The 17850-nt window shown below is 45.3% G+C and overlaps 2 non-coding genes and 1 pseudogene across 2 annotated transcripts; 1 reads left to right on the forward strand and 2 right to left on the reverse strand.

The window, feature by feature from the left end:
• Window positions 1–6776: 6776 nt before the first annotated feature.
• On the reverse strand, window positions 6777–7093 carry LOC113246204 (cytochrome b-c1 complex subunit 7-like; annotated as a pseudogene).
• Window positions 7094–12648: 5555 nt separating this feature from the next.
• On the reverse strand, window positions 12649–12720 carry TRNAE-UUC (transfer RNA glutamic acid (anticodon UUC)). Its single transcript has one exon. It is a non-coding gene; the product is annotated as a tRNA-Glu (tRNA).
• Window positions 12721–16430: 3710 nt separating this feature from the next.
• Window positions 16431–16503, forward strand: TRNAV-CAC (transfer RNA valine (anticodon CAC)). Its single transcript has one exon. It is a non-coding gene; the product is annotated as a tRNA-Val (tRNA).
• Window positions 16504–17850: the final 1347 nt, after the last annotated feature.

Genomic DNA, 17850 nt, shown 5'->3' on the forward strand with positions numbered 1-17850 from the left:
TTCTCCTAATCCATGAGCATGGAACATTTTTCATTTATTTGTGTCATCCTCAATTTCTTTCATTAGCATTTTATTGGTTTTGGTGTATAGGCATTTCGCCTCCTTGGTTAAGTTTATTCCTAGGTATTTTATTCTTTTTGGTGCAATCGTAAATAGAATTGTTTTCTTAATTTCTCTTTCTGCTACTTCATTATTAGTGTATAGAAATGCAACAGATTTCAGTATATTAATTTTGTATCCTCCAACTTTACTGAGTTCCAAATTTTTTTTTGGTGGAGTCTTTAGGGTTTCCTATATACAGTATCATGTCATCTGCTAATAGTGAAAATTTTACTTCTTCCTGACCAATTTGGATGCCTTTTATGTCTTTTTCTTGTCTGACTCCTGTGGCTAGGACTTCCAATACTGTGTTGAATGAAAGTGGTAAGAGTGAACACCCTTGCCTTACTCCTGATCTTAGAGGAAAAGTTCTCAGTTTTTCAGCATTGAGTATGATGTTAACTGTGGATTTTTCATATATTTCCCCAGATATTTTTAACAAGCACACTAATGACTATGATGCTGGGACTGGGAGCTTTCTCTGCTGATGTTAATTTGAGCACCCAGAAACTCTCCTGGTTAATGCTTCCTTCTCTATTTTAGATGTGAACAGAATAGGCTGAAAGAGGATAGTGACATCATCCATTTAAGCATATGTGATATGTGATGAAGCTGGTATTGAAATTTTGGACTGCTTAATGGGGTGCCTGGCTGGCTGGCTAAGTCAGTACAGCATGTGACTCTTGATCTCAGGGTTGTGGGATCAAGCCCTATGTTGGGTGTAGCGCTTACTTTAAAGACAACAAATAAATGAAAATATCAGATCTTGGGCTGCGTGTCCTAAGGCCATACTTTTATTTCTTCAGCAAGACCCAGAACAGGATTTGTTTGGAAACATGATTAGGACTGGACAACACAGTAAAAGCTATTCCTCGTAACTGTTATTTATCCATTTCACAAATATTTACTGAATGTCTTATCTGGTAGTTTCTTGTGCGCCACTGGGAAGAGGAGGTGAACAAGGCAGACAGAGTGCCTTCTCTCAGGAAGAGGACCTTCTAGCAAAGGAGCCCGATGTCTTATAGACAAGCACATCAATACATTTTAATTATGGCTGTGATCAATTTTACTTAATACTTGTGTTCCTCGATCCCATTGTGTCAGCCACAACTGAAAATTGACTGAGTATAAATAATAGGACTATAGAATTGTGATAAAATAATTGTCCCAGGAAAGACTCTTTGTTTTAACAGTGGAAATACCTATGTTTGACCCAAGGTCCCCTGAAATTTAGATGTGGGTTCCCTGGGGTGTGTTATGTGCTTTGGACAGAGAAGCTTGAGGCCAAGCTTTATGTGGTGATTCTGCTGCCGTCTAGTAGTGAGGGAGCTTGGGAATATCTCTTAGTCTGGGTCTGTTTTCTTCATCAATAAAATAAGGTTATTATTTATGCTCTTCGAGGTCTTTCCCATTCTTTTTTTTTCTCTGAGTCCATGTGGCACCAAAGTGTGTATTCAACATGCCCTGGGGACCGCAGCTGGGACCTGACCGTGGCTCCTACTGTGTGTGTTTCCTCTAAGAACCAGAGCTGAGCCAATACCCTGAGTCCAGAGCTAAAAGAGCAAGTGGAAGAAAATCAGCAAGTTTGGAAGATGAAAATTATCCAAAGAAAGTCAAGATAATGGCAGAGCATGTGGTAGCCAACAGTGGAGAGAATGAGAATAAAGATCTTCGGGCTGGGTTCAAAAAACTCAGCGGACACTGAGGAACGCCTATGGCATCATTAGACTCCTCAAAGAGCGTCCTGAGTGAAGCAGTGAGAACTAGGAGAGTAACTTACCCCACAGTGAACTTGTTGTAAAAGAAAAACATCCCTGGTTTGTGTCCTTTAGTTTCCGTATTACAACACTACTTTACTTCTGACACCAGCTATATGAATTTTCCACACATCAAGTAATTCTGCAACACCAGTTAGGTGTCTTACAATTTAACTCAATTTTGACACTGTCTACCTGGAGATAGTGTCAGATCCCTCAGGTGAAGGGTTCAGTCCCACCAGACTGCCTCCGTCCCATTTCAGATGCCAATCACCATGCTTCCCACCAGCTATAAACCGGAGGTTCCTAGAACCCCTTCCTTGGGTTCCATTAGTTTCCTAGAGTGTCTCACAGAACTCAGGAAAACAGTTTACTTACTAGGTTACTGGTTTGTTATAAAAATATATGTATAACTCAGAAACAACCAGATGGAAGAGATGCATAGGGCAAGGTATGTGGAACGGGGTGCAGAGCTTCCATGCCCTCTCTGGGCTCGCCACTCTCCCAGCAGCTCCATGCGTTCACCACCCTGGAAGCTCACCGAACCCTGTAGGTCAGGGATTTCTGACGGAGGCTTCATTACATAGGCAAGATGGAGTAAATCACTGGCTGTTGGTGATTGGTTCAACCTCCAGCCCCTCTCCCCTCCCCAGGGGTAAGAGGGTGGGACTGAAAGTTCCAACCTTCTCACCACGATTAGTTCCCCTGGCAACCAGCTCTCTTCCTTAAGGGCTTTCCAAAAGTCCCCGTATTAACATAAACTCAGGTGCTGTTGAAAGAGGCTCTTTATGAATAACAAAAAACACGTTCAAAAATTTAGAAGCATTTGGCTAATTCCTCAATAACTACAAACTAGTAAAACTCAACCAAGATGAAATAGCCTGAAAATCCTGTAAGATCGAAGAATTTAATTTGTAATTAAAAAATTCCCAATAAACAAATCTCCAGGCCCAGATGGTTTCACTGGAAAAGTCTATGAAACATTTAAAGAAGTAATATTAATTTTACACAATCGAATCTGGAATATACAAGAGAAAGGAACACCTTCCAACTCATTTTATGAGGCTAATATTACCCTGATACCTAAACCAAGCAAAGATAGTACAAAAGAAAACTGTAAACCCTCATGAACTTAAATGCAAAAATATTAGCAGATTGAATCAGCAGCAAAATACTAGCAGATTGAATCCAGCAACGTATAAAAAGAATTATAGGGGCGCCTGGGTGGCTCAGTCGGTTAAACTGTCTGCCTTTGGCTCGGGTCATGATCCCAGGGTCCTGGGATCGAGTCCCGCATCGGGCTCTCTGCTCAGCGGGAGCCTGCTTCTCCCTCTCCCTCTGCCTGCTGCTCCCCCTGCTTGTGCTCTCTCTCTCTCAAATAAATACATAAAGTCTTTTTAAAAAAAAAATTATACACCATGACAAAGTGGGATTTATTCCAAGTGTTCAAGGTTGGTTCAACACTAAAAAATTAATTGATATAATTTGTGGTGTCTTGTTTTGATCAGATGGAGGCCCCCAAATGTGGGGCAACAATCAGGTGGAAGTCAGTGGCATGGGTAGTGAAAGGATTCACACAAGGCAGAACAAAGGAGATAGAAATTTATTGAACATACCGCCAGGGAGCAGTGGGCAAGACAGCAGAGAGGCTGTCTGCCACAAGGATGCTGTTGTTAAAGAGGGAAGATGAGGAGGTGTGGCAACGTATGGAACTGTCCCCTTTTGGTTACCATGACTGGTTGTAAGTAGGCCATTGGTTAGCTGGAGCCTATGGATGTTCTGAGGCGGGCTGCCTGAGGGCTTGTCTGTGTTCAGCCAGGAGGCTGCCGTGGGCCCTTCTGCCACGGTCAGGTTTCCATTGCTCGAGTCTACTGTCTAAAGCGGCGTCTGCATAATTCACTGTCTCAACAGGCTAAAGAAGACACAACATACTATCACACCAACTGGCACAGAAAAAGTATTCAACAAAATCCAATACCCATTCACGAACAAAATTCTCAGATAAATAGGACTAGAGACGCACTTCCTCAATCTAATAAAGAGCATTTACCAAAAAAAAACCCTATAGGAACATTATACTTAGTGGTGAAATACTGTACGCTTTCCGGTATAATTTGGTGTTTGGGTCCGAGAGCGAAATGTCAAGAAAGAATTCTTGAGATGTTTTCGATGCAAAAAGGTGGTTTTGTTAAAGCACAGGGATAGGACCCATGGGCAGAAAAAGATGTATTTTAAGTATGAGGAGTAACCGATTATACAGGGTTTTTTATCCTATGGAGGCGGAAGGTGACGTTAGGGCTCCAGGAAATTGAGTCTATAGGTTCCTGGAGGTCTGACTATTCTCAAGATTGTGCTTTTCTTGTAAATCATTAAGACAGTTACAAACTGATGGACTTTTATGTCCTATATGGCTGTGGTATTTATCAGTTAACCATTTGCTTTTTCCTTCCTTTGTTCTTGGACAGTCATGAGTGCCTGAGAAATGTCACATACATCCCGCTCCCACTTTGAGAGACGGAGGTGGTATGTGGAGTGTCAGTTTGCCCTTTACCCTCAGCTTGCCTTTTGTTATCTCATCACTTTCCCCCAGAGATTAGGGAGAAGAAAATAATGTCTGCTCTCAAGACTTGTATTCAGTATCATACCGCAAGTTCTGGCCACTGCACTAAGGCAAGAATAAAGAAATAAAAGGCATATAGATTAATAAGAGAGAAAGAAAACTGTCCCTATTTGCAGATGACACAACTGTCTATATAGAAAATTCCAAGGAAAAAACAAGCCTAGAACTAATAAAGGAATTCAGCAAGGTTACAGAAGATGAGATCAACACACAAAAATCAACTGTATTTCTATACACTAACAATGAATATATGGAAATTATTTAATTGAATTTAATTGAAATTTAAAAACAATACAATTTACAATTGCTCCAAAGAAAATGAAATACTTTGGTATAAATCTAAAAAAGCAAATAAAGGATTTGTATGCTAATAATTATAAAACACTGATGAAAGAAATTAAAAAAACCTAAAAACAGCGAGAGATACTGTGTTCATGATCGGACATCTCAAGATAGTAATGATGTCAACTCTCCCCCGACTGATCTACAGGGTAAGTGTAATTCCTAGCAAAATCCCAGCAAAGTATTTACAGACATAGATATGCATATTGTAAAACTTCTATGGAAATAACAGACTCTTAAATAGCTAAAATGATCTTGAAAAAGGAGAAGAAAAGGGGAGGAATCATTCTACCTGATTAGGTAGGTTATTATATAGGGTTATTATATAGTTACAGTAACCATACAGTGTGGTAGTGTGAAGGGATAGACAGATCAATGGAACAGAACAGAGAACCTACAAAGAGACCCACACAAGCATGTCCAACTGATTTTTTTTTTAAGATTTTATTTATTCATTTGACAGAGATAGAAACAGCCCGCGAGAGAGGGAACACAAGCAGGGGGAGTGGGAGAGGGAGAAGCAGGCTCCCAGCAGAGGAGCCCGACGTGGGGCTCGATCCCAGGACTCCAGGATCACGCCCTGAGCCGAAGGCAGACGCCCAACAACTGAGCCACCCAGGCGCCCCCCAACTGATTTTTTATGAGGTGCAAGAGCAATTCAATGGAGGAAGGATAGCCTTTTTCAACAAATGATGCTGGAGCAATTGGACATCTATAGGCAAAAAAATGAGCCTCGACTTAAATCTCGCACTTTAAACAAAAGTAATCCAAGATGGATCACATGCTTAAATGTAAAATGTAAATAAAATTATAAAACTTTTTTAGAAAAGTAGGAGAAAATGTTCAGGGTTTAGGAGTAGGCAAAGAGTTATTAATCTTGGCACCAAAAGCATAATCCATAAAAGGAAAGATGGATAGATTGGACCATATCAAAATTAAAACCGTTGCTCTGGGGCGCCTGGGTAGCGCAGTCGTTAAAGCGTCTGCCTTCGGCTCAGGGCGTGATCCCGGCGTACCGGGATCGAGTCCCACATCGGGCTCCTCCGCTATGAGCCTGCTTCTTCCTCTCCCACTCCCCCTGCTGTGTATCCCTCTCTCGCTGGCTGTCTCTCTGTCACATAAATAAATAAAATCTTTAAAAAAAATAAAAAAATAAAACCGTTACTCTACAAAAGATTTTGTGAAGAGAATAAAAAGACAAGGAGAAAATATTTGCAAACCATATATCCACAAAGGACTAGTATCTAGAATATAAAAAGAATTTCAAAACTCACTTGTAAAATAATGACCCAATTAGAAAATGGACAAAGATATGAACAGATATTTCACCTGAAAGGATATAAAGCCTTCAAATAAGCACATGAAAAGCCATTCAACATCACTAGCCATTAGGCAAAGGCAAATTAAGACCACAATGAGATATCACTCCACACCTATCTGGAATGGCTAAAGTTAAAAATACCAAATGTTGTTATAAGTAACTTCATCGTATGCTCCTATGAAATTGTTAAATGCTGCCTAAATATGTAACTCGCTGCTCTTCCTACTAAAGGAAAATCTCATGACAGTCAAATAGATGTTCAAATTCTTTTTTTTTCACAATAGACATTTATTTAAAGTAATACATTGGGGGGCGCCTGGGTGGCACAGCGGTTAAGCGTCTGCCTTCGGCTCAGGGCGTGATCCCGGCGTTATGGGATCGAGCCCCACATCAGGCTCTTCTGCTATGAGCCTGCTTCTTTCTCCCCCACTCCCTCTGCTTGTGTTCCCTCTCTCGCTGGCTGTCTCTCTCTGTGTCAAATAAATAAATAAAATCTTTTAAAAAAATAAAATTAAATTAAATTAAAAAAAATAAAGTAATACATTGGCAGCTCAGATACTTCTAAATTGTACATTTCAGGTTTACTCAACTTAAAAATATTTGAGGGCAGCTGCAACCACAGATTTCAACTCCATGATTATTTCTTTGCCCATTCTTCTCTCTCTTTTCTTTCCCAAATAACTTCTTTCAGATATGGTTCAAGGTAGAATTTATCCTCCTCATATTTTGTCCACTACTCTTTAGGCAAGATCCGATGCTTTATGGTCAGGTCCAGTACCTTCTTAATGTGAAACATCCTGTCGTTTTAAAGGATCTCGGGAAGCCTTCTTATGGCCTCTTTCACATCTCATCTTGCATTAACCCCACTTTATTGAACCCAGCAGCACTGTAATACCATTTTCAAATACCCTCCAGCCACGGGCTTGATGCTGCAACAGCAGGCCTGTTCGCCATTTTGACCCGACTAGATGTTCAAATTCTAAACTTATCTCATTCTGATTTAACTGATAATCAGCCCCAATGATAATCCTTATGTAATATTTTTTAGCAATTAAGCATAACCAATAATAGCTAAGGTAAAGTAATATTTATTATGGTAGAATTGTCAAACATTCTGATATAAAGTTATCTTTAACTAATAGAGCATTCTACTCAGATGACTCTGGCATGAACGTGCTATTTGGCTAAAGGTCTGAGAGCATTAATTTTTAGCCGTATAAATAGCACCTTTCTTTGAGGGGACCTATCTTCCCTTCATTCAAAGGGCTCTATGATTGTGAATTTGTCGAGGATCTGGGGCTATTGTGATTCAAGTCAGACATGTTCACTAGACCTAAAATGTCTCTGCCTTTACGGATCAAGCAAAACTAATAGGCTACCCATCTACTTCAGACGTAGGGACACTGCTGAGTTAATGACAAAGGGAGCTGAGCCATTCTGATTAGTCTTTAGGTCTGCTATCCATCGTATTAAGTGTGATCACCTTGTCTTTGGAGACTAAATGTTGTCACGTGACCCTCTCAACTCCAGCTCCCTATTATCCCCGTTAATTTCAGGGATCACAGTTCAATGGCAGCAGTCCCCACTGTCCTTCCCAAAACAACCGCAACAGAGTCCTTTGAAGACGCAGAGAAAGACTTCTTGAATGTATACCCCACAGCCTTCTTCAAAGTAGTGTTCTTCTTGACCTTTCCAGAGGATATACACAGGGGTAAATGAGTTTGTCTTACATGACAAATTCACTCCAGCACCCTGATCTCCCTAAACCTTTGGATACTTTCCTCTGTAATATACCAAAGAAGTTCCGGCGCTCGAACTTCATTTGCAACAGGCCACCTTTTGGTGCACGTTTTCAGTCTACAAAGCAAATGAACAGTGAGAGCCTCTTGAGTAAATGTTGCTACTGCATGCCATGAACTTGTTAAGAGTTAGTTGGACAGTTAGGTAGTCAGGGTCAGGGTCCCCAACAAGAAAATACGGAGTCAGGACAGCAAAAATAAAACGGCACTAACATCCTGTTTAACAGCGTAGGACCACACTGGCTTTATGTTTTGCAACCTTTGCAGAAATGACTTCTGCAAAACGTCTTAAAATAAGACAATTAACCACAAAGCATTTGTCAATATCACGGGCAAGGGGCAGTTAAGACATAAGCCCCCAGATGTCAGCAAAAAAAGACCATCAGCATAGAGACATTAACCTAATTGGTAGATAGATGCCTGACCAAAGCCCTGATTGCCATGACTCATTACACCCTGATTGCTTAAGACAGCTCCACAGAAGAGCTCATAAAAACCCCTGAACTTAGAAACTCTGGAGGCAACCCACTTGGGCTCCCTCCCTCTCCAGGAGCTTTATACTATTGCTCAATAAACTTTGCTTTGCTGCCCACCACTCTTCGTCTGGTCTACCTCCTCATTCTTGGAAGTGGTGTGACCAAGAACTGTGGGCACCAAAGGCAGAGAATTCCTGCAACAAACTGACGATATGCCCTCACATCAGGACCCTTAATACCTTCAAATCTAATCAGGTCTAAGACCCAATTCCAGATAATCCAGAATAAATTCTGAGAACCCATGTGTAAGCTTATGCTCTACTGGAACCACTTCACTTACTACAACTCAGGTCTAACCAAGGATGTCACTACAACAGTGTTAAACACAACAGAACAACGGCACCTCACAGAGAAATAGGACTGGGAACTTCAGCAAAGTGGATCTCTGCTACCATGTTACTTTCTTGTGCCCACACACACACACACACACACACCCCTTACTCCCTCCTGACCATATATTGGATCAGGCATTTACACTAACCAGTTTTTCAAGAATTTAAAAATAGAGCTACCCTACGACCCAGCAATTGCACTACTGGGTATTTACCCAAAGGATTCAAACACTGTTATCTGAAGAGGCACCTGCACCCCAATGTTTATAGCAGCAATGTCCACAATAGCCAAACTATGGAAAGAGCCCAGATGCCCATCGACAGATGAATGGATAAAGAAGATGGTATATGACTACAATGGAATATTACTCAGCCATCAAAAAGGATGAAATTTTACCATTTACATTGACGTGTATGGAACTGAGGGTATTATGCTGAGCAAAATAAGTCAATCAAAGAAAGACAATTTCCATACGGTTTCACTCATATGTGGAATTTAAGAAACAAAACAGGATCATAGGGGGAGGAAGGGAAAAATAAAATAATACAAAATCAGAGAGGGAGACAAACCATGAGAGACTGTCAACCATAAGAAACAGAGGGTTGCTGGAGGGGAGGGGGATGGGGTAACTGGGTAATGGGCATTAAGGAGGGCACTTGATGTAATGAGCACTGGTTGTTAATTACAATTGATGAATTACTGAACTCTACATCTGAAACTGATGATCACTGTATGTTAACTGAATTTAAATAAAATAAGCTAAAAAAAAATTTTTTTTTAAATCAGATAACAAAAAGCCCTAAAGGGTGCCTGGGTGGCGCAGTCGTTGGGCTTCTGACTCTTGGTTTCCACGCAGGTTTTTGTCTCGGGTCATGGGATCCAGCCCTGACTCAGGCTCCAAGCTCAGGGCTGAGTCTGTTTGGATTTTCTCTCCCTCTCCCTCCCCCCCACTTGCTCTGGCACACACTCTCTCTCTCAAATAAATAAATAAATAAATAAATAAATAAAGCCCTAACGAGTGGAGTATTGGTGGACATAACTGAAATACTTTTCATCTGGAGCTCTAGAAATAAAGGTAAAACTTGTCTACAAAGCAGTTGTCTTGTATTGCTAGAATTTGGCTCTTTGTAACTGTATCCTTCCTTGGAAGGCAGGCTTGGTGTGCTCAAAACTTGTTTCTAACTCTTGATTGCTTCAGCGAGCTTAGACCATTTTACAGGGTTCCTTTGGAGTCCTCCAAGGACGCAAATGATGTCTTTTATATTTCTTGCTGAAGGCTGAAGTTCTCAAGGCATTTTCAAGCAAGACTCTTCAGAAAAGAGTACATTAAAGTCTTTCAAAAAAAATAATTTTGTCCAGTTTCTGAAAGGACATATTTTTTCTTTTTCTCTGTTTTCATTCAAATACAACTAACATAGGGTGTTACATTAGTTTCATTTTTCACATGTGAGGCAATCTCTCCACTGTAGTGTCTCCACCCCTTCCTGAATAAATTTCTGCTGCGTCCAAATTTAGGGCATGTGATATGCAAAATTCAACCAGAGCAATGTCTTCAGAAAGAACTAAGGCAGTGCTTCAGCCAAATGAGAGCTCAGCACTGCAGAGGCCCCTGCTTAGGGACTATATTGCCTTTCCCTGGAAGTAAGGGCCCAGGATTTTCACGTCCTGGATTCAGAATCCCACATTTCAGTCAGGACTCCTGATTTAGAACAAAGCACAGATTGAAAGTTTTTATCCCTTGGACCCTAGAGCTTCTGGAAGCTTCAGAAGCTGGGGGTCTTGCACACTCTGAGGCACGAGAGAGCTCCTTGCAAACCAAGAGCAGTGGGACTCCTTCCCTCCCCGTCTTTCCCTTCCGTTTCATTACATTGCTCTGGCAGGTCATTCCTCTCAAGCTGCAATGACTCTGCCTTGCCTTACTTTCAGAAATAGAGGATCCCTTTGGCTTCTGTCACTTTGTGTTTTGGGGTTTTTTTTGTATTTGATCAAATTTTAAGTCAAACACTTTAATCAGGCCATCATGTTTTAAACAGCTCCATAGCCAAGGCTGAAGGTCTCAGGGCATTTGGCTGTCGTAAAATGGTGAACATTCCACCCAAGTCAGTCCTTGATTATACGCTTGAACTAGACAGACCAGTCATGAGACCAAGTGTTACTCATATCACAGACCACCACCAAGTGCAGCGCCAAGGTCCAGGAAACACAGACTGCCATGTTGGCTCTACTTTCTCCTCTTTTGACTTTGTATTGTTTGTTTTGATGTAGGTAATAATGTTTTATAAGGGTGCAGTTGTATTTCTAGCTTTTCATTACCTGCACCACCTATTTTCTTGCCTTTTATGTATGTATATATGTATGTATGTATGTGTGTATTTCTGCTGGCCCAAAGGACACCAAATGAGAAATTTTAATCAGGATTAAGGAAAGCGTACAGACAGAAGCATCCTTAAGTCAAATGAATTTTTTCACTTGGATGGTTCTTCTTACAGGAGAGTATATCTAGCGGAAAGCAAGAAGCAACTGCTTTTGTGAAAGACCTTCATGCATCCATTTTCTCAAGGGTCTCTACAGAAATGTAAGGAAAAAATATCAAAAACATCCTTAAACTCCTCTAGGATTCTAGGAATAGCAACTCAGTCACTACCCCACTTGGGGAAGAAGCACAATTGAATACACACCTCAAATTAAGTTGCCTGTGTCTGCTTGGACTCAGACTGGAGCCAGGACCAGCTCAAGGCCAGAAGAAGATAAGACTAAGCACCATCATCACAGGGCAGCCACCTCCCTGATGGCACCAAGGCAGACAATTCTGGAAAGCTCTTGAAAACTTTCCCCTTGCCTTTGAAGTGTTTCTTTTCCGGTGCCCCTCATCCTGCCACCACAGGAAAGGATTCTTCACCTTTTGTTGGGCCAGGACCCTTTAAGATCCCTGCAGGACACAGAGAGCCAGGAGGGCAGGAGCCAAGGGGCAGCTGCACTTCCCTGAACAGTCTCTCCCTTGGGTGGGGGCTTCTAGAGCTCAGGCTGACCCTAGACCCACTGCCCACCAAAGTCACCAGAAGGAGTCCAGAGGGCAGGCGGTCAGTGCTGGGGGCATGACAACCTAATCGTATTCCTACAAGCACAGGGCCCACCTAGCCCGCATAATCTGGGAGAGACAAATAACACTGGGCCTGCCTGAAGCTTCTCTACAGCCTGAAGGCAACAGGTGTCTGGTTCCTGAAGGGACAGGAGGGGCCTCCTCCAGAGGACAGTGCCCTCCCGTGGCCTTGGAGGAAAGGTCCTGCAGAGGCTGCTTTTGAGGGACATTGCCCAAGGAAAGGAGCAACAGTGGCCCAACCAATTATTTTGAGATGTCTGCAAGGTACTTTCAAACGGTGTCCAGAACGTGTATATATAGAGAAAGAAAGTAAATGTGGGGTAAAAATTTTAACTGGTGCACTTAGGTGAGGGATATAGGTTGTTACTATTCTTGCAATGTTTTTGTGTATTTCAAAGTTGGTTGGTTGGTTGGTTGGTTTTTGTTTTTTGGTTTTGTTGTTTGTTTGTTTGTTTGTTTGTTTGTTTTAAGGAGTGACTGGAAGTTCCAAGTTCTCTTTAGATGGAAATTCTGAAAAGTGAGACCTTAGGTTTCTGAGGTGAGTGCAATAAGAGGAGTCTCTGTCCAGGCTATTCCCAGCTCTCCTCTCCCAGCGTGGGAGTTGCCACGGACCCTGGGGCCTGACCTCCCCGGCATTTAGGGACTCAGTGCAGAGGCTCTTCTTCATGAGCCCTGGGTGTACACTACACTTCCGGGGATGAAAATCAAGATTTGTGCACAGGAAGCCGTTGCAAAAGAATGTTCCCTGACCGGGAATCGAACCCGGGCCGCGGCGGTGAAAGCGCCGAATCCTAGCCACTAGACCACCAGGGAGCTGGCAGGTCGGTTTTTTTAAGAGATCCAAGTACCCTCTGCATTGAGCCGTGACTATTTCCCGTCTGTTTGTTCTTCTGGGTGGCGCACACCCGTCTCAAAAATTGTCCCCAAAGCCTCCCTCCCTGCTTTCTCAATAAAAAGAGCCCCACAGGAAAGACCAAGAGCTCGGCGCGCCCCGAGCCCCGCCATGTCCCCAAGTCCCGGCCGACCCCCCCCCCCCCCCAGATGCTCACGAGGTCGCCGCGAGGTTGCCGAGGAGAGGCGCCCGGCGTGAGACCCGGCGTCCCCAACATCACCCGGCGGACTCCGGGGGACGCAGCAGCACAGGGCGCAGAGCGGACCGAGACCGCCTTCAGGAGCGCTCGGCGGCCCCGAACTGGACGCGGGGTCTCGCCCCCGCAACCCGCCGCCCTGCGCTTCCGACCTACCTCAGCCGAGGCGCCGCACGCTCGGGCCCAACAGTTCTCTCGGACGCCGGCCTTTCTCCCGCGCCACACGGCCGCTCGGGCGGAAAACCCCGTCTCTTCTTTCGCTGCCCGCCGTCTGGGAGCCACACACTCTCCCCTCCGGCCCGCGTTCGGCGAACGACTGTCCCGTACCGGCGGGAGATCAGTCTAACGCTGGGCCATCGGCGCCCTCACCCTCAAGCGTCGGGACCGTGGGATTGAGCGCCCTTGCGCTTTTTCTTGGGGGGTAGGGGGTCCTCGAGGCCGGTCCTCGAGGGCCAGGGGTTAGGGCCGGGGCCCCTCAGCGCGGCCTCTCGCGCCGGGTCTGGAATCCCACGCGCCTTCCCTGTCGGCCTGCAGAGAAGCTCCAAGGAGCGCTCGATCGGGTCGGCGGGAACCCGGCGTCCGCGGGGCGAGGGTGCTAGTTTGTGGTCCTCGAGCGCTCACCGCCCTTCCCACTCCTGTAGGGGAAGGGACAACTACTCCTTCCTCCTGTCCACGCGGAACCGCAAAGGGTCCCCCAAAGCGACAGAAAGACGGTGAATCCTCTCCACTGCCTGGGCGGGGGAGGAGAAAAATAGAATTTGGAGAGAAGGAAAGGGGGAAAAACGAATGACATGTCACAATGGAATGCTACTTTGAAGGCCACGTCTTTTGGAAATAAGCCCTCCGGTTAATGGTGAAGGTGACGCAGTCCAGTCGCATCCTCAACTGCATTCTGAGCCAAAGCAGAACAAGACAGAGCACTGAGGGCTGGTGTCCAGTGAGTTTGCTGCCCGCCCTTCCTCAGGGTGGGAACCCTTGAACTTCGAGTGTGAAGGAAACTCGGTAATCATTGCTCTAAGAAGAGCAACTGCTGGAGAAAATGGCACATTTCTTCCCTCACACGTTTTAAGCTTTACTTCTGAAGGAAAATGAGAGAGAGAGAACGTGTTAAGGTCTTTCTGGGCATTTCTGCCCGTTGGCCCTTCACTCTGAGGTAAACGTGAAAACCCCTCTAGACACTGACTGGCTTTCTGTGAAAACCACCGTTACCTCTTTGTCCCTCCGAAGTTAAAAACTGCACTCTGTGACCTATTGAACAGAAAAACTATAGAAGGCAAATAAAAGAAGTTTCAGGCATTGTAAAACGTAAAGCAAAACTGTTCTTCAACAAATGGTGTTGGAAAAACTGGATAGTAATATGTAGAAGAATGAAACTGGACCACTTTCTTACACCATACATAAAAATTAATTCAAAATGGATGAAAGACCTAAAAGACAGGAAACCATCAAAATCCTAGAGGAGAACACAGGCAGAAGCCTTTTGATCTCAGCAGTAGTAACTTGTTACTAGACACATCGCCAGAGGCAAAGAAAACAAAAGCAAAAATGAACTATTGGGACTTCATCAAGATGAAAAGCTTCTGCACAGCGAAGGAAACAATCAACAAAACTAAAAGGCAGCCTACGGAATAGGAGAGGGTATTTGCAAACAACATATCTGATAAAGGGTTAGTACCCAGTCTATAAAGAACTTCTCAAACTCAACACCCAAAAGACAACTAATCCACTTAAGAAATGGGCAGAATACATGAATAGACATTTTTTCCCAAAGAAAACATCCAGATGGCTAACAGACACCTGAAAAGATGCTTAGCGTCACTATCATCAGGGAAATACAAATCAAAACCATGATGAGATAATACTTCACACCTGTCAGAATGGCTAAAATTAACAACACAACAAACAACCGGTGTTGGTGAGGATGGGAAAAAGGGGACTGCTCCTGCTCCTGCACGGTTGGTGGGAATGCAAACTGGTGCAGCCACTCTGGAGAACAGTTTGAAGTTTCCTCAAAAAGTTACAAATAGAACTACTACCCTAGGATCTAGGATTGCACTATTAGGTATTTACCCAAAGGATACAAAAATACAGATGCAAAGGGATACATGAACCCCAATGTTTATAGCAGCATTAATAACAATAGCCTAACTATGGAGAGAGCCCAAATGTCCATGGATTGATGAATGGATAAAGATGTGGAATACAATGGAATATTACTCAGCCATCAAAAAATGAAACCTTGCAATTTGCAACTATGTATTATACTAAATGAAATAAGTCAGTCGGAGAAAGACAAATACCATATAATCTCACTCATATGTGGAATTTAAGAAAGAAAACAGATGACCATATGGGAAGGGGTAAAAAAAGAAGAGAGGAAACAATAAGTGACTCCTAGGAATAGAGAACTGAGGGTTGATGGGCGGGTGGGGGGTGGGCTAGATGGGTGATGGGTCTTAAAGAGGGCACTTATGATGAGCACTGGGTGTTGTATGTAAGTGATGAATCACTGAAATCTACTCCAGAAACCAATATTGCAGTATGTGTTAACTAAAATTTAAATCTAAAAAACCCTGCTATTCAAAATGACTCTCAAGACGATTAGGGAGAAATCAAACAATCCTGAAATTTGAGTGGACTCCTCCTGGATCCTGAATAGATTTATACTCTACCAGGTCTTCAAACGAATTCAGTACTGCCCAGGAATCGTGAGTTGGCCTGTATGGTGTTCGATATTTTAAAACAGTTAAACGTCCTAACACATAGCCTTTGCTACGATATGCCTAAAATATCCAAAAATGATTAAGATGTTTTACTTAAGTTAGTCGACTAGAATAAGTGACAGTGCCAAGAATCGGAAAGACCCCCTCTCCCGAGAAGACCCGGGAGAAGCGCAGAGCCAAAGGGCCGGCGAGGGAAGAGCGCGCAGGGCAGGCGCCGCGGGGCAGCCGGGAGGCCGGGGAGAGCGCGCCCTCCGGTTCCTGGGAGGATTCCAGGCGCCGAGCGGCGGCCGCGAGCCGAAAACCCTGACCGCCCCCGCAGCGAGAGGGGCCGCCGTGGGCCCAGGCGGGCGGATGACCCCACGGCCGGGCGGCGGGGCTCCTGGGGCTCAGACGCACCTGACCCGCCCCCTCCGGGAGCTGGGGAGTCGGCGGGGCGCCTTCCGCACCGGGGCCCGTCGCTCCGGATCTGCAAAGGCTGCGTTTGATGCGGATCCGAAGCCAGACCGCCCAGGGTCCCCGGGCCTTCGCTTCCCCGGATGGGGAGACGCGGAATCCTAAGCCGGCGCCGCTGGGGCGCTGGGGTCCTCTTGCCTGCAGGGTCGCGGGTGCTTCCAGGGGCCTTTCGCACTTAGGAAAGCAGTTGGCGGGCACCGCAGCAGCGGCAGGCCGCAAGCTTTTCAGGGTTCCGGCATGAAACCCCGCCGGCTGTCTCGTTTCCGTAGTGTAGTGGTTATCACGTTCGCCTCACACGCGAAAGGTCCCCGGTTCGAAACCGGGCGGAAACAGCTTCCCTTTTACCCCCAAGGGCTGCTGTTCTCCTGAACCCACACAGGAGCGCGCTTTCAGCCAAGGCGGCCTCAGCGTGCGCAGCCCCAGTTTCCATTCAGAAAAGCGAACACAAAGCAAGGCTGGAGTCCCCTTGCTTCCTGAAAGCCTGCTCGGCGCTTAACAACGCGGCCGGGGTCGTCGGCTCCGAGTCTCGGTGGAGCGCAGGCCGCAGCCAGGTCGTCAGGCCAAGAGCGCACGCGGGACAAGGCCCCCTTCAGGTTTCCTCTGCATCCAGAAACCCCCTAACCTGCTCCTCTGGCGCCTCCATCGGCTCTGCTGGCTGACCGGGGCCCCACGGCTCTGAAAACCAACCAGTTCTTCCCTGGGGAGCACACTTGGCTTTCCCCGACCCCCGCACGCTTGCCCCGCACGTGGATTTGCCCGAGGGAACGAAAGAAAACGAAGCGCCCCTGGGACTCGTCGAGTAAGAGCTTCCGGCTCCACCTCCTGAGCCCGCGGGGACACCAGAGGAGCCCTTCCGGTGCCATCATCAGGAGAGTCCTTGAGCTAGTTGGGAGGTCACGAAGTCCAGGGACTCTCTGCTCCCCACCCGCTGAGAGCCAAGTCCGCACCTTAACTCACCAGGAAACCGAGGCTCAGAAAGAGAGCGTGGCCTTGCCGCGGCCACACACCGGGCTAAAGCTAGACTGCAATGCAGCACAGGCCAGTTACCCGGTGGTGGGACCTCAGAACCCAAAGCGCCGCTGAGGCTGGGAGAGGTGATGGGCAGCGGGGCGAAGGCTGGCAGCCTTGGGCTGCTGGGAATCACCCCCACTTTTGCTCTGTCTCTCTGGTAATCTAACTTTTACTGCAAAGGCCCAAGCAGAGATCTTGCATGGTCTACTGAGAGTCTAGTGGTCTAGTGGCTAGCATTCACATCTCTTTCACAGCCACTACCTAAGTCAAGGAAACTCTTTTCCCGGCTTCCCAGCATAAAGAAGCCTCTTCTTAATCCTCAGAGGTAGGTGTGTCCCAAGGTCCAGGTGACTCTGGTGAGGCCGGGCCTGAGGGTCCAAAACATCTCCCAGTCAGGGAGGGGTGAGATGCTATGTCTTGTCCCGGCCTTGACCCGGTCCTGGCTGCAGTCTGAGTCCAAGCAGACACATCCTGATTGGTGTGTGTTGAATTGTGTCTCTCCCTGAAGTGGGGTAGTGACTGAGCTTTAACATATCTAACATATACCATATAATATCTTTTAAGTGAAGATTAAGATTTTAAAATTCTAGAAATCATCATGACTTAATTATTCCACTCACAACTTTCAGTAAATGTTTTAGTTATCATCTAATATGATTCCAACATAC

Source organism: Ursus arctos, unplaced genomic scaffold (genome assembly GCF_023065955.2).
Source record: "Ursus arctos isolate Adak ecotype North America unplaced genomic scaffold, UrsArc2.0 scaffold_12, whole genome shotgun sequence".
Taxonomy (NCBI): domain Eukaryota; kingdom Metazoa; phylum Chordata; class Mammalia; order Carnivora; family Ursidae; genus Ursus; species Ursus arctos.